At 42.5% G+C, this 12,751-nt stretch overlaps 1 protein-coding gene across 3 annotated transcripts in view; it reads right to left on the reverse strand.

The window, feature by feature from the left end:
• usp45 (ubiquitin specific peptidase 45) overlaps nt 1-12,751 on the reverse strand; it is a 179,763-nt gene that overhangs the window by 116,434 nt on the left and 50,578 nt on the right. Inside the window, exon 1 of one of the 3 annotated variants that reach the window (XM_068025978.1) lies at nt 316-524. The exons of the other annotated variants lie outside the window; for them this stretch is intronic. The gene's annotated coding sequence lies outside the window, so the exon portion shown is untranslated. Of the gene's footprint in view, nt 1-315; nt 525-12,751 lie in introns of those variants that run through there. 3 annotated transcript variants of the gene reach the window in all.

Genomic DNA, 12,751 nt, shown 5'->3' on the forward strand with positions numbered 1-12,751 from the left:
AAGATTAAGTCACAGTTCTTCCAGGATCTCAGTGGTTCTGGTTTGGAGACTATCAGCCCCTTCTCAGAGATGCCACACCAAGAGAACGAAGATCCAAATTCATATGATGAAAGATCTTTGTCAACAGGCAGTGTTTTTCCGCACTCCAGTGACTCAGAAGAGAGTGACATTGTAACCATTGAGAAGCAAAGGCTGGCAGTGTGGAGCATTACCAAGGGGAAATCTCCAAGGACTGGAACCCCCTCGCAGACTATGGCTAGCATCAAACGGTGCCATCTGGAAACCCAACAGCAGCAAACTATCCTGCACCCTCACCTCTACGATCTCGAGAACCGCCAGTACCAACACAAGCCAGAACAGACAGTTACTTCCACGAGGCAAAGTATTCCTTCCCCAACAAGTCCTCGACCTTGAGCTCCAGGCCTTCAATGGACAGGATGAGGAGAGGCAGCAGAGGAACGAGTTGAGGCATCATCAGTTGGCTCCTTGAGATGAGGTGCTGGAACTTTCCAAGAATGACAAGGCCTCAAAAGTGGTCATCCTGAGAAAAGCAACAGAGTATCTTAGCAGGCTGAAGGCAGAGCAACAGAAACTGAATACAGAGAGGGAGAAACTTCAGACAAAACAGCAACAGCTTATACGTAAATTCTCCGAGATGCAAGAGACACTGCTCGAACAGCCAAGGGTGAAATCCACATCCCCAGAAGGTTATACCATAACATCTGGAAGAGTTATCAAACCACCCAAACAATATATGGACTCTTAAGCTTCTGCAGTCGTATATTTCATAATCTCTATCCCTGTGCAAATAATTTTGATATTGTCCAATTTTGTGTTTTTACTTATAGCGTATGAGACTTATCTTTGGAAAGAAAGGGAATATCGTATGATCACTTCAAGAGTGATGTCCCCTTAAGACCTCAGTGTGATGAGCTAAGTACCAGAATGTAGTCATGTGACTAGAAGCCATAGTCACTCTACAACTGTAACACCCTAGACAAAGGTTCTGTACATAGTTTGCTCTGTATTGTATATACTAGTTTAGCTATTAATAAACCTGTTAGAGAGCTTCAAGGCACTGGAATCCACGTTGCTTAACATCACACAAAGAACACATGACACTCACCAATACCACCACCCCCAACCCCAGACTTAGCTAGTCTGCTACCATTTTAGTCAATTCCTCTGAATCATTCAGGTTTATAATGATGCAAAAATTTGATACTTTGGGTAAATTCTAAATTTCTAAACACTTAGCAATGGTGTCCTCCAAAGCTACATTGATGCCTTCCTATCGTGGGTTTTCGCTGGGTGCTCTGGTTTCCTCCCACAGCCAAAGACTTGCAGGTTAATTGGTAAATTGGCCATTATAAATTGCCCCTAGTATAGGTAGGTGGTAGGGGAATATAGGGAAGGTGGGGATGTGGTAGGAACATGGGATTAGTGTAGGATTAGTATAAATGGGTGGTTTATGGTCGGCACAGACTCGGTGGGCCAAAGGGCCTGTTTCAGTGCTGTATCTCGAAAATGAAAATTTAAAAAAATGAAATCTTCCTTCCAACTGGTTCTGCATGTGCTATTCTGTTCTTATTTTCCCCAACAACTCAAAGAGATTCCTTGTTCTCCACTCTGTTCCCTAGCCTCAATGATATAGAAACATAGAAAAATAGGAGGAGTTGGCCATTCGGCCCCTCGAGCCTGCTCCGCCATTCATTATGATCATGACTGATCATCCAACTCAGTACCTGTTCCCGCTTTCGCCCCATACCCTTTGATCCCTTTAGACCCAAGAGCTACATCTAACTCCTTCTTGAAAACATACGATGTTTTGGCCTCAACTGCTTTCTGTGGTAGTGAATTCCACAGGCTAACCACGCTCTGGGTGAAGAAATTTCTCCTCATCTCAATCCTGAAAGGTTTACCCCGTATCCTCAGACTATGACCCCTGGTTCTGGGCTCCCCCACCATCGGGAACATCCTTCCCGCATCTACCCTGTCAAGTCCTGTTAGAATTTTATAGGTTTCTATGAGATTCCCCCCTCACTCTTCTGAAGTCCACCAAATATAATCCTAACAGATTCAATCTCTCCTCATACGTCAGTCCCGCCATCCCAGGAATCAGTCTAGTAAACCTTCACTGCACTCCCTCTATAGCAAGTACATCCTTCCTCAGATAAGGAGACCAAAACTGCATACACTATTCCAGGTGTGGCCTCACCAAGGCCCTATATAATTGCAGCAAGACATCCCTGCTCCTGTACTCAAATCCTCTCGCTATGAAGGCCAACACGCCATTTGCCTTTTTTTTTACCACCTGTTGGACCTGCATGCTTACCTTCAGCGACTCATGTACGAGAACACCCAGGTCTCGCTGCATATTCTCCTCTCTCAGTTTATAGCCGTCCAGATAATAATCTGCCTTCCTACCAAAGTGGATAACCTCACATTTATCCACATTATACTGCATTTGCCATGCATTAGCCCACTCACTCAACTTGTCCAAATCACCCTGAAACCTCTCTGCATCCTCCTCACAACTCACCCTCACACCCAGTTTTGTGTCATCTGCAAATTTGGAGATATTACATTTAGTTCCCTCATCTAAATCATTAATACATATTGTGAATAGCTGGGGTCCTAGCACTGATCCCTGCGGTACCCCACTAGTAACTGCCTGCCATTCGGAAAAAGACCCATTTATTCCAACTCTTTGTTTCCTGTCCACCAACCAATTTTCTATCCATCGCAATACACTACCACCAATCCCACGTGCTTTAATTTTACATGCTAATCTCTTATGTGGGACTTTGTCGAAAGCCTTCTGAAAGTCCAAATAAACCACATCCACTGGCTCCCCCTCATCAATTCTACTAGTTACATCCTCAAAGAATTCTAGTAGATTTGTCAAGCATGATTTCCCTTTTGTAAATCCATGCTGACTCTGCCCGATTCTACCACTGTTCTCGAAGTGCTCTGCTGTAAAATCTTTAATAATGGACTCTACAATTTTCCCCACTACCGATGTCAGGCTCGCTGGTCTATAATTCCCTGCTTTCTCTCTACTTCCCTTTTTAAATAGTGGGGTTACATTAGCTACCCTCCAATCTGTAGGAACTGTTCCAGAGTCTATAGAATCTTGGAAGATGACCACCAATGCATCCACTATTTCTAGGGCCACTTCCTTAAGTACTCTGGGATGCATACCATCAGGCCCTGGGGCTTTATCGGCCTTCAATCCCATCAATTTCCCCAACACCATTTCTCTACTAATACTGACTTCCTTCAGTTCCTCTCTCTCACTAAGCCTTGTGTTCCCCAACATTTCTGGTATGATATTTGTGTCCTCCTTTGTGAAGACAGAACAAAAGTATGCATTTAGTTGGTCAGCTATTTCTTTGTTCCCAATAATAAATTCCCCTGTTTCTGACTGTAAGTGAGGTACATTTGTCTTCACCAATCTTTTTCTCTTCACATACCCATAGAAACTTTTACAGTCAGTTTTTATGTTCCCCGCAAGCTTGCTCTTGTATTCTATTTTCCCCTTCTTAATTAATCCCTTGGCTCTCCTTTGCTGAATTCTAAACTGCTCCCAATCCTCAGGTCTGTTGTTTTTCCTGGCAAATTTATGTGCCTATTCCTTGGATCTAATGCTATCTCTAATTTCCCTTATAAGCCCTGGTTTGGCTATCTTTCCCGTTTTACTTTTGCGCCAGCCAGTGATAAACAATTGTTACAGTTCATCCATGTGCTCTTTAAACGTTTGCCATTGCCTATCCACCGTCATCCCTTTAAGTAACGTTTCCCAATCCGTCATGGCCAACTCACGCCTCATACCTTCGTAGTTTCCTTTACTAAGATTCAGGACCCTAGTTTCAGAATCAACTACGTCACTCTCCATCTTGATGAAGAATTCTATATTATGGTCGCTCGTCACCAAGGGGTCTCGCACCACTAGACTGTCAATTATTCCTCTCTCATTACACAATACCCAGTCTAGGATGGCCTGTTCTCTAGTTGGTTCCTCAACATATTGGTCCAGAAAACCATCCTGTATACACTCCAAGAATTCCTCCTCTACGGTATTGTGACTAATTTGATTTGCCCAATCTATATGCAGTTCAAAGTCACCCATAATTACAGATGTTCCTTCATTGCATGCATCTCTAATTTCCTGTTTAATGCCATTCCCAACATCACCACTACAGTTTAGGGGTCTATATACAACTCCCACTAACATTTTTTGCCCCTTAGTGTTTCTCAGCTCTTACCATACAGATTCCACATTGTCAGAGCTAATATCCTTCCTCACTATTGCTTTAATTTCCTCTTTAACCAGCAATGCAACTCCACCGACTCTTTCACCAATCTCCAAGGATTTTTTTTTTGATAATTCCACTTTACATTTGTCAGCTTTCTTTAGATCGAACATGATACCCACTCCTTTTGCAATGTAATTAGTGCAAGGGTCGCAGACTTGAAATGGCGGACAACCAGTTTAGCCATCTGCTGGACCACCAAAAACACTATTGCTGTCATCTCCTAAAACTGCTCACTATTCCAGAATCATCTTGGAATGCAAAGATAACCCCCGGCTTCTTTTCTCTACTGCAAACCGTCTTCTTAAGCTCCTTTCCCCTGTCACCTTCACCCTCACCTCCAACAATAAGTGCGAGGATCTCATGGACTTCTTTGTCCCTGAGACCATCCGGTCAGCTACCTCTGCCGCATCCCTCCCTTCTCATAGCCCACCTGGCTAAATTTCCTATAATGGTCCCCCTGCCCTAGCCATGAATTTGCATCTTTCTCTAGTTTCACTTTTATCTTCTTTCACGCCCTCTCTGAGCTCATCTTGTCCATGAGACCCACCTCTTGTTCCCTCGATCCTATTCCCACTAAACTGTTGACCACCCAACATCCCCTCCGGGTCCCATGTTAGCTAATATTGTAAACAGGGTTCTCTCTCTTCAGGTGCTATCCCTCTCTCCTTTAAATCAGCCGTCATCACCCCTCTCCTCAAAAAAAACCAAAGCCATGACCCAACCACCCTTACAAACTACTGTCATATCACCAACCTCCCTTTCCTCTCCAAAGTCCATGTGTTGTCACCTCCCAAATCCATTCCCATCTTTCCAAGAACTCCATATTTGAATCCCTTTAATCAGGTTTCTGCCCCTGCCACAGTACCGAAACTGCTCTTATCAAAGTCACAAATGACATCCAATGTGACTGTGACAATGGTAATCTTTCCCTCCTTGTCTTTCTTGACCGGTCTGCAGCCTTTGACATGGTTGACCACACCAATGTCTCACCACTGTCATCCAGCTGGGTGGGACTGCTCTTACGCGGTTCCTTTCTTATCTGCTAATCGTAGCCAGAGAATCACTTGCAATGGCTTCCCTTCCTGTTCCCGCACCTTTACCGCTGGTAGCCCCCAAAGATCTATCCATGGCCCACTCCTATTTCTCTTCTACATGCTGCTCCTCAGCAACATCATCTGAAAAGCATGGTGTTAATTTTTACATGTATGCTGAGGACATTCAGCTCTACCTCACCACCACTTCTCTTGATTATTGCTAAATTATGAGACTGCTTATCCGACATCCAGTACTGGATGAGCAAAAATTTCCTCCAATTAAATATTATGAAGACTGAAGCCATTGTTTTCAGTCCCCGCTCCAAACTCCATTCCCTAGCTACTGGCTCCATCCCTCTCCCTGGCAACAGTCTGAGATTAAACCAGTTTATTCGCAACCTTGGTGTCACACCTGATCCAGAGGTGAGCTTCTGACCTCATATTCGTGCCATCACTAAGATGGCCTATTTCCACCTCTGTAACATCGCCCATCTTAGCCGATTGGAGCAGGAGTAGGCCTTTCAGCCTGTTGAGCCTGCTCCGCCATTCAATTAGATCATGGCTGATTATCTACCTCAAGACCACTTTCCTGTGTTATCCCCATATCCCTTGATGTCATTAGTACCCAGATATCTATCAATTTCTGTCTTGAACATGCTCAATGATTGAGCTTCCACAGCCCTCTGGGGTAGAGAATTCCAGAGATTCACCACCCTCTGCTGCTGAAACCCTCATTCATGCCTTCGTTACCTCTAGATTTGACTATTACGCACTCTTGGCTGGTCTCCCACATTCTACTCTCCGTAAACTTGAAGTCATCCAAAACTCTGCTGCCCATGTCTTAACTCGCACTAAGTCCCGTTGCTCTATCACCCTGTGCTTGCTGACCTACATTGACTCCCAGTCAAGCAATGTCTTGATTTTAAAATTCTCATCTTAGTTTTCAAATCCCTCCATGGCCTCGCCCCTCCCTATCTATGCAAGCTGCGCCAGTCCCACAACCCTTCAAGATATCTGCGTTCTCCTTATTTTGGCCTCTTGTGCATCCCTGATTTTAATCATTCCACCACTGGTGGGCATGCCTTCAGTTGCCTAGGCTCCAAGCTCTGGAATACCCTCCCTACAACTCTCTGTCTCCTTTAAAACACTCCTTAAAACCTACCTCTTTGACCAAGCATTTGGTCATCTGACCTAACATCTCCTATTGTGGCTCGGGTGTCATACTCTGTTTTATAATACTCCCGTAAAGCACCTTGGGATGTTTCATTACATTAAAGGTGCTATATAAATATTAGTTGTCATTATTGCTGAACCACTAAATCTGGATCTTGAAATGCTTGCTTCTTTTGATTTTTACAAGTCTCTTAATCTAACCTACCATCTCTTAATATGCTTGTTAAAAATAGCACACTCAGGAATATGTGAATATAGTAAGCACTCGTTTGAAACCTCAAAAAAATTGGAGTTCTACCCTCTGACTTACAAGGATTCCCCCATAATCCTTTGACATCTATTGACATTCTCGGCATTTCATTTTGTCTGACCACGACAGGGCATCCACAATTTCTCCACTGCTAAAGTTGCCTCCAAGTTTTCTTTCCATTTTTGTACCAAATATTCCTTTTTCTTTCAACTATATAAAGCCCAAACCTGTCCAAGACATCAATACTACTCGTGCATCTGGACATCATCTTCCAACAACTCTCATATTCCTGAACAAAATACAGGAAAGGTTTTCTGTTATGCACAATTCCTCTTCCAACTTCAATCTCCAATATTTCATCTAATTTGACAATAAGCAGTTCTCCCATACCTCTAATTTTTCCAGAGTTACAGCATGCTGTTCTTCATGAAGGATTACTGCATTGATTTTTGTTCAACTTGATTCTTTCCCAGGGCTCAAAATAGTACAACTCTTTACCTCTTTCAATCTTTCCTCCTCCCCTTCAATTTTCAGGCATAGCATCAGCTTATGCATCACTTCCTCATTTAACTCATCTTGCCTTTTATCCATTTCAATCTCGCTAGTGTCCTGCTCTATTGGCCTTGGAGCTACATTTATTTACTGAGAAATATAGTTTTTTTTTAAAATTGCTCTTATGAAAAGTGGAGTAATGCACAACACTATCATACTTAATTGCAATACCTCATTATTATTGATATTCAGTATCTAGAATGACTGGAAAATTCAACTCCAATACCAATGCAATGTCTGCACAGTTTACACCATGTATCTTGGAAAATTAATTACATAGATGTGGAGTGACTTCAAGTGTCGTACAAGCATCTTTTGTTGCCTACAGGCATGAAAGGGAGGTAAATTGTCAGACCAGACCCACACTTACACCACCATAGTACTGGTGTCATACTGGTAGAAATAACTATGACCAGAGGGATAACTCTTAATACTGGTACAATACCAAGTGGAAGGGTTTTTTTGGTTGGACGGCATTGTTCCTATATAAACTTGCAATGTAAACAAGACGACAAAAGTTCTCTTCATGAAATTACCTAAACTGAATAAGTTTTGTATATGCAGAATTTCAAATGACAAATAATGAACAATTAGAATAAAATATCCAAAAGTCTTTAATTCCTACTCTCAATTTGTAAACTTACTCCTGGAAAGCAATGTTTTGTTTAGCAAAATACAGTATTTGCAAGATGGCAAGAAGATTATTTAGAAAAGTAAATTTTACTATTACTCTGAAATATTCTTAGAAAGAGGCAGACAACTGTAAAATGCCCATGGATAAATCCCACATCTGGGACAGCATCTTAAAGTAAACAATGTTCACAGTGCCATCTGGACAAAACTGCAGGCAAAATATAAACCAGAAACATATGGAAAAGCAGATTTTTCTCTTCCCTGCAGCACTACAGAATGGCAAATGTCAAGCCTGAATTTGTCTACGCTTCACTGTGCTAAGCTTTACAGCACCACCTGGTTCTTCTTGCACAGCCACCAAATATGGACTGCACTGGCGCTGTGGACCATATCTGCAGGGCAAACTCAATAAATACATTCCACTTCATAGCTAAATGACATCTTAACACAAGTAGCATAGACCTCATTTGTTCCTCAGAGTCTTGCTCCTATTAAAGCAGAAAAGGAGCTATTTAATTCACAATACACAATTGTCAAATGATATACGCAAGACATCTGTTTACTCGAAATTCAAGTTAATTAAAATAGTTTAAAAACAAGTTGACCATAGGGGAAAAAAACAACAGCGCTGCAGTATAGAGACTACACAGTGACGGCCAAAGAACATTTCTTGGCGGCATGTGCATCTTGTAAGCCATGAGCAGTGAAATAATTGATGGATTTTGAACTCCAGTTTCCTCATGAAATATTTTCCATATTCAATTACTTGCAATCATTTATTTATGATGAAAAAATAAAAACTTTTGGAATATTTTTAAAAAGATGCAATTGCTCACTATTTCAGAGGGAACCCGGTGGTTGTTCCAATTATGTGAAGGGTACCAGTGAACAAAAAAAATTAATTTTGCACTGCTTCGAGACAGATTTGCATAGCTGTACTAATGCAGTACTGTATCCTTTTGGTACATCTAGGCTACTTTTCCAAACTTCACATCAGTTACCATACCATGATTATGGAACAAATAGCCCTGTATCATTTTTCCCAAGAAAAATTCATCAAGTTCTTTTTTAAAACCTGCTGTGATTTAGGAACATGGGAACAGAAGTAGGTTATTTAGCCCCTCATGCCTGTTCTGCCATTCATTGAGATCATGGATGATATGTGACCAAACTCCATATATCTAACTTTTCCCCATTTCCTGCAAAGCCTTTGGTTAATAAAAATCAATCTTAGATTTAAAATTAACAATTGATCAAGCATCAATTGCCATTTGCGGAAGAAAGTTCCAAACTTTTACCACCCTTCGTGCGTAGTAATGTTTCCTAATTTCACTCCTGAAAAGTCTGACTCTAATTGTTGGAGTATGCCCCCGGTCCTAGACTCCCCAAGCACTGTAAATAGCTTCTCTCTATCTACCCTATCTGTTCCTCTTAATATTGTGAAAACATTGATCAAATCACCCCTTAACCTTCTAAATTCCAAGCCTAGGTTGTGTAATTGCTCCTTGTAATTTAACCCTTGGAATCCAGGTATCATTCTGGTAAACCTACGCTGCAATTCCTCCAAGGTCCATATATCCTCCCTAAGGTGTGGCGCCCAGAACTGCTCACAGTATTCAAAGTTGTTGTAACCAGGACTTTGTACTGCTGTAGAATATTTCTAACCTCCTGCATTATTTATTTTATTTAGAGATACAGCACTGAAACAGGCCCTTCGGCCCACCGAGTCTGTGGCGACCAAGAACCACCCATTTATACTAACCCTACAGTAATCCCATATTCCCTACCACCTACCTACACTAGGGGCAATTTACAATAGCCAATTTACCCATCACCTGCAAGTCTTTGGCTGTGGGAGGAAACCAGAGCACCCGGCGAAAACCCACGCGGTCACAGGGAGAACTTGCAAATTCCACACAGGCAGTACCCTGAATTGAACCTGGGTCCCTGGAGCTGTGAGGCTGCGGTGCTAACCACTGTGCTGCCCGTTTTCTAGTCCTCTAGATAGAAGGGCCAGCATTCCATTACCTTTTTGCTTATTTGCCATTCATGCACATGATATTTTAATGATCTATGTACCTGGAACAAGAAGTCTCTTTGGAATCCACTGATTCTAGCTTTTGACCATTTTCCTTCCTTTTTAGGTCCGAAGTGGATAACCTCACATTTGCCTATATCAAAATCCATTTGTCACAGTTTTGTCTATAACCTTAATCTAGCAATATCTCTGTAATTTTACACTTCCATTTACACTACTTACAATGCTGCCAATCTTTGTGTCATCAGCAAATTTGGATATGTGGCTTTCTATCCCATCATCTAAGTCATGGTGAATACTTGAGTCCCCAAAGCAAATCTTTGCAGGACACTACTCGTCACATCCTGCCAATTAGAGCACCTGCCCATTATTCCTATTCTCTGTCTCCTGTCACTCAGCCACCTTCCTAACCAGGCCAATAATTTTCCTTCAATTCAATGAACTTCAACTTTAGCTAACAGTCTGTTATGAGGGACTCTTTCAAATGTCCTCTGGAAGTCCATATAAATAACATTCATAAGACATTCCCCTGTCCACTACTTTAGTCACCTTTCCAAAAAATTCGATCAGATTCATCTGCCATGACCTCCCCTTTACAAATCCAAGCTGGCTGTCTCTGATCAGCTGAAAATTTTCAAGGTGTTCAGTCACTTTATCCTTAATTATAGAAACGCGTAATTACTGGCCACAGGGGCTTGATTCTTAGGCTTCGCTGGGGCCAGAATTGGAGGTAGGTTGACGCTAGAAATAGTGCCGCCAGCCGGCTTGCCAGTTCCCTGGCTTCATTTCCCCCTCGGGCCAATTTTGCACATGGCGGGTAACTGGCGCAATTTAAGGGCCAATTCAGGCCAATTAAAGGAGGCCAATGGAATTTTCCAGTTGGCCTCCAGGTTCCCACAGGAGGCGGGAGCCATTGCAAATGCTTGGAGGCAGCCCTCAGACAGCAGACCGGGGCCAGCCCTCCAGACAGGCCTAGACACCTCCCTTACCTGCCTGGTGCTGCAGCAGTCACAAGCCACCCTTTAGAAGGGATCCCCTTCCACCTCCCCGCCCCCCCCAAAAAAAACAATGGTGGCCTGATTGTAAAAGGCATTTTTTTTAGATTATATCTTAAGAAGTTGGAGAGAGGCTGGCTCTATTTTGAGGTGCCCTCTCCCATACTTACCTTCTCTTTTCAAGCTGGAAGGCCTCTGAATGGCCCTCCAGCTCAGAGAGGCCACCTGCCATCCTTAATTCGTCGCCAACTCCCTCCGCTCGCTATTAATTGGTCGCCCAGGGAAAAATCACAGTGAGTGACTGTTTCCCACACAGTACGGGTTTCTGGCCCACATTTCAGCCTGATGGCAGAGTTCAGAAGCCTGCAGGGAAAAATCCTGCTGCAGATGTTAGACGAACTGGTCTATAATCCCCTGGTTTGCATCTCTCACCTTCCTTAAGTAGCAAAGTGATAAGCGCAATTTTCCCAATCTAAAGGAATGGTTCCAGAATTGAGAGAGCTTTGCAAGATTATAGTTAGAGTATCTGCAATGTTCTCACCTACTTCTTTTAAAACCCTGGAATGAAAACTCTGATCCTAGAGACTTGTCACTCTTTAGCACCATTATTTTCTTCATTATTATTTTGCTTATATTAATTTTGGTAAGACCCTGATTCAATATAAGTTTCCTTGGGATCGGTGGCATGCTGACCTCTTCCTCTACTGTAAATACTGACCAAAGTAAGTTATTCAACATGCCTGCCATTTTCACTGATATCGCTATCTGTTTTCAAGGGGCCCACATTGCTCCCAACCATCGTCTTTTCCCCAATTTAATTTCCCCATTGTTGATTGATAACCCTTGCAATTTTCTTTTCATATTGCATTTTGCAGCTGTTATCTCTTTTGTCACTCTCAAGCAGACCCCTACCTGCCAAGAATGAGGCATATTAATTTTGTCATATGAACATTGATTTTAAACTGTTGCTGGAGTGAAGAAATGACTTGTTTGAAGATCACCAGACACTGGGCTGGAAGGACATTTGCATACTAAGAGACGCTGCTTGTGGAGACAAAGGGCTATTCTCTGCTCCAATTAACCCAAATGGATTTTGATCACCAGACAGTGAAGGTGTAAGGAAGTGCATTCCAGGCCCTGCTAAAACGATACAATCCACAGAACCAGGACTGGTTAAACCAGCTGGTCACATGACTAACTGGATGGTCCAGGTTTTTTGAACTAGCCACAGGACAGTTTGAATTCAGAAGGCAGTGCGAAACTGAGGCTGGAACAAGGAAGCCTTTCTCTCTCTCTCTCACTTTCTCCCAAGCCACTGGACCCACAGAAGACACATAAACCTCAAGAGAGAAAGACTCTCGGAATTGGGCCCTAACAAATTGCAAGACTTACCGGCAACCAAAGACTCCACTTTGAATTTAAAAGGACTGTCACTACCAGATATTGCCTCTAACTTTTCCCCTTTATTCTTTTCTACTTTTTCTGTCTCTATCTGCATGTGTGTTTATTGCGTTGCACGCTAGCGTGGTCGCGTCGCATATTCGTCATCGTTAACCGGATTAGAGTTCAAGATTAATAAAGTTCTACCTTTCTTGTTTAAATCTAAGGAAACCTGTTTGATTTCTTTGCCTTACAATTGGGACAGTGAACAAGGATTCACTAAGGAGGAGCTAAAACATGTTTTTTTCAAATTAAACCCTCTTACGGCTAAACCAGGCAAAGGCTGACAGGGAACCCCCTCGACCCCTTCTCACCTG

This window comes from Heterodontus francisci, chromosome 3, assembly GCF_036365525.1.
Source record: "Heterodontus francisci isolate sHetFra1 chromosome 3, sHetFra1.hap1, whole genome shotgun sequence".
NCBI lineage: Eukaryota > Metazoa > Chordata > Chondrichthyes > Heterodontiformes > Heterodontidae > Heterodontus > Heterodontus francisci.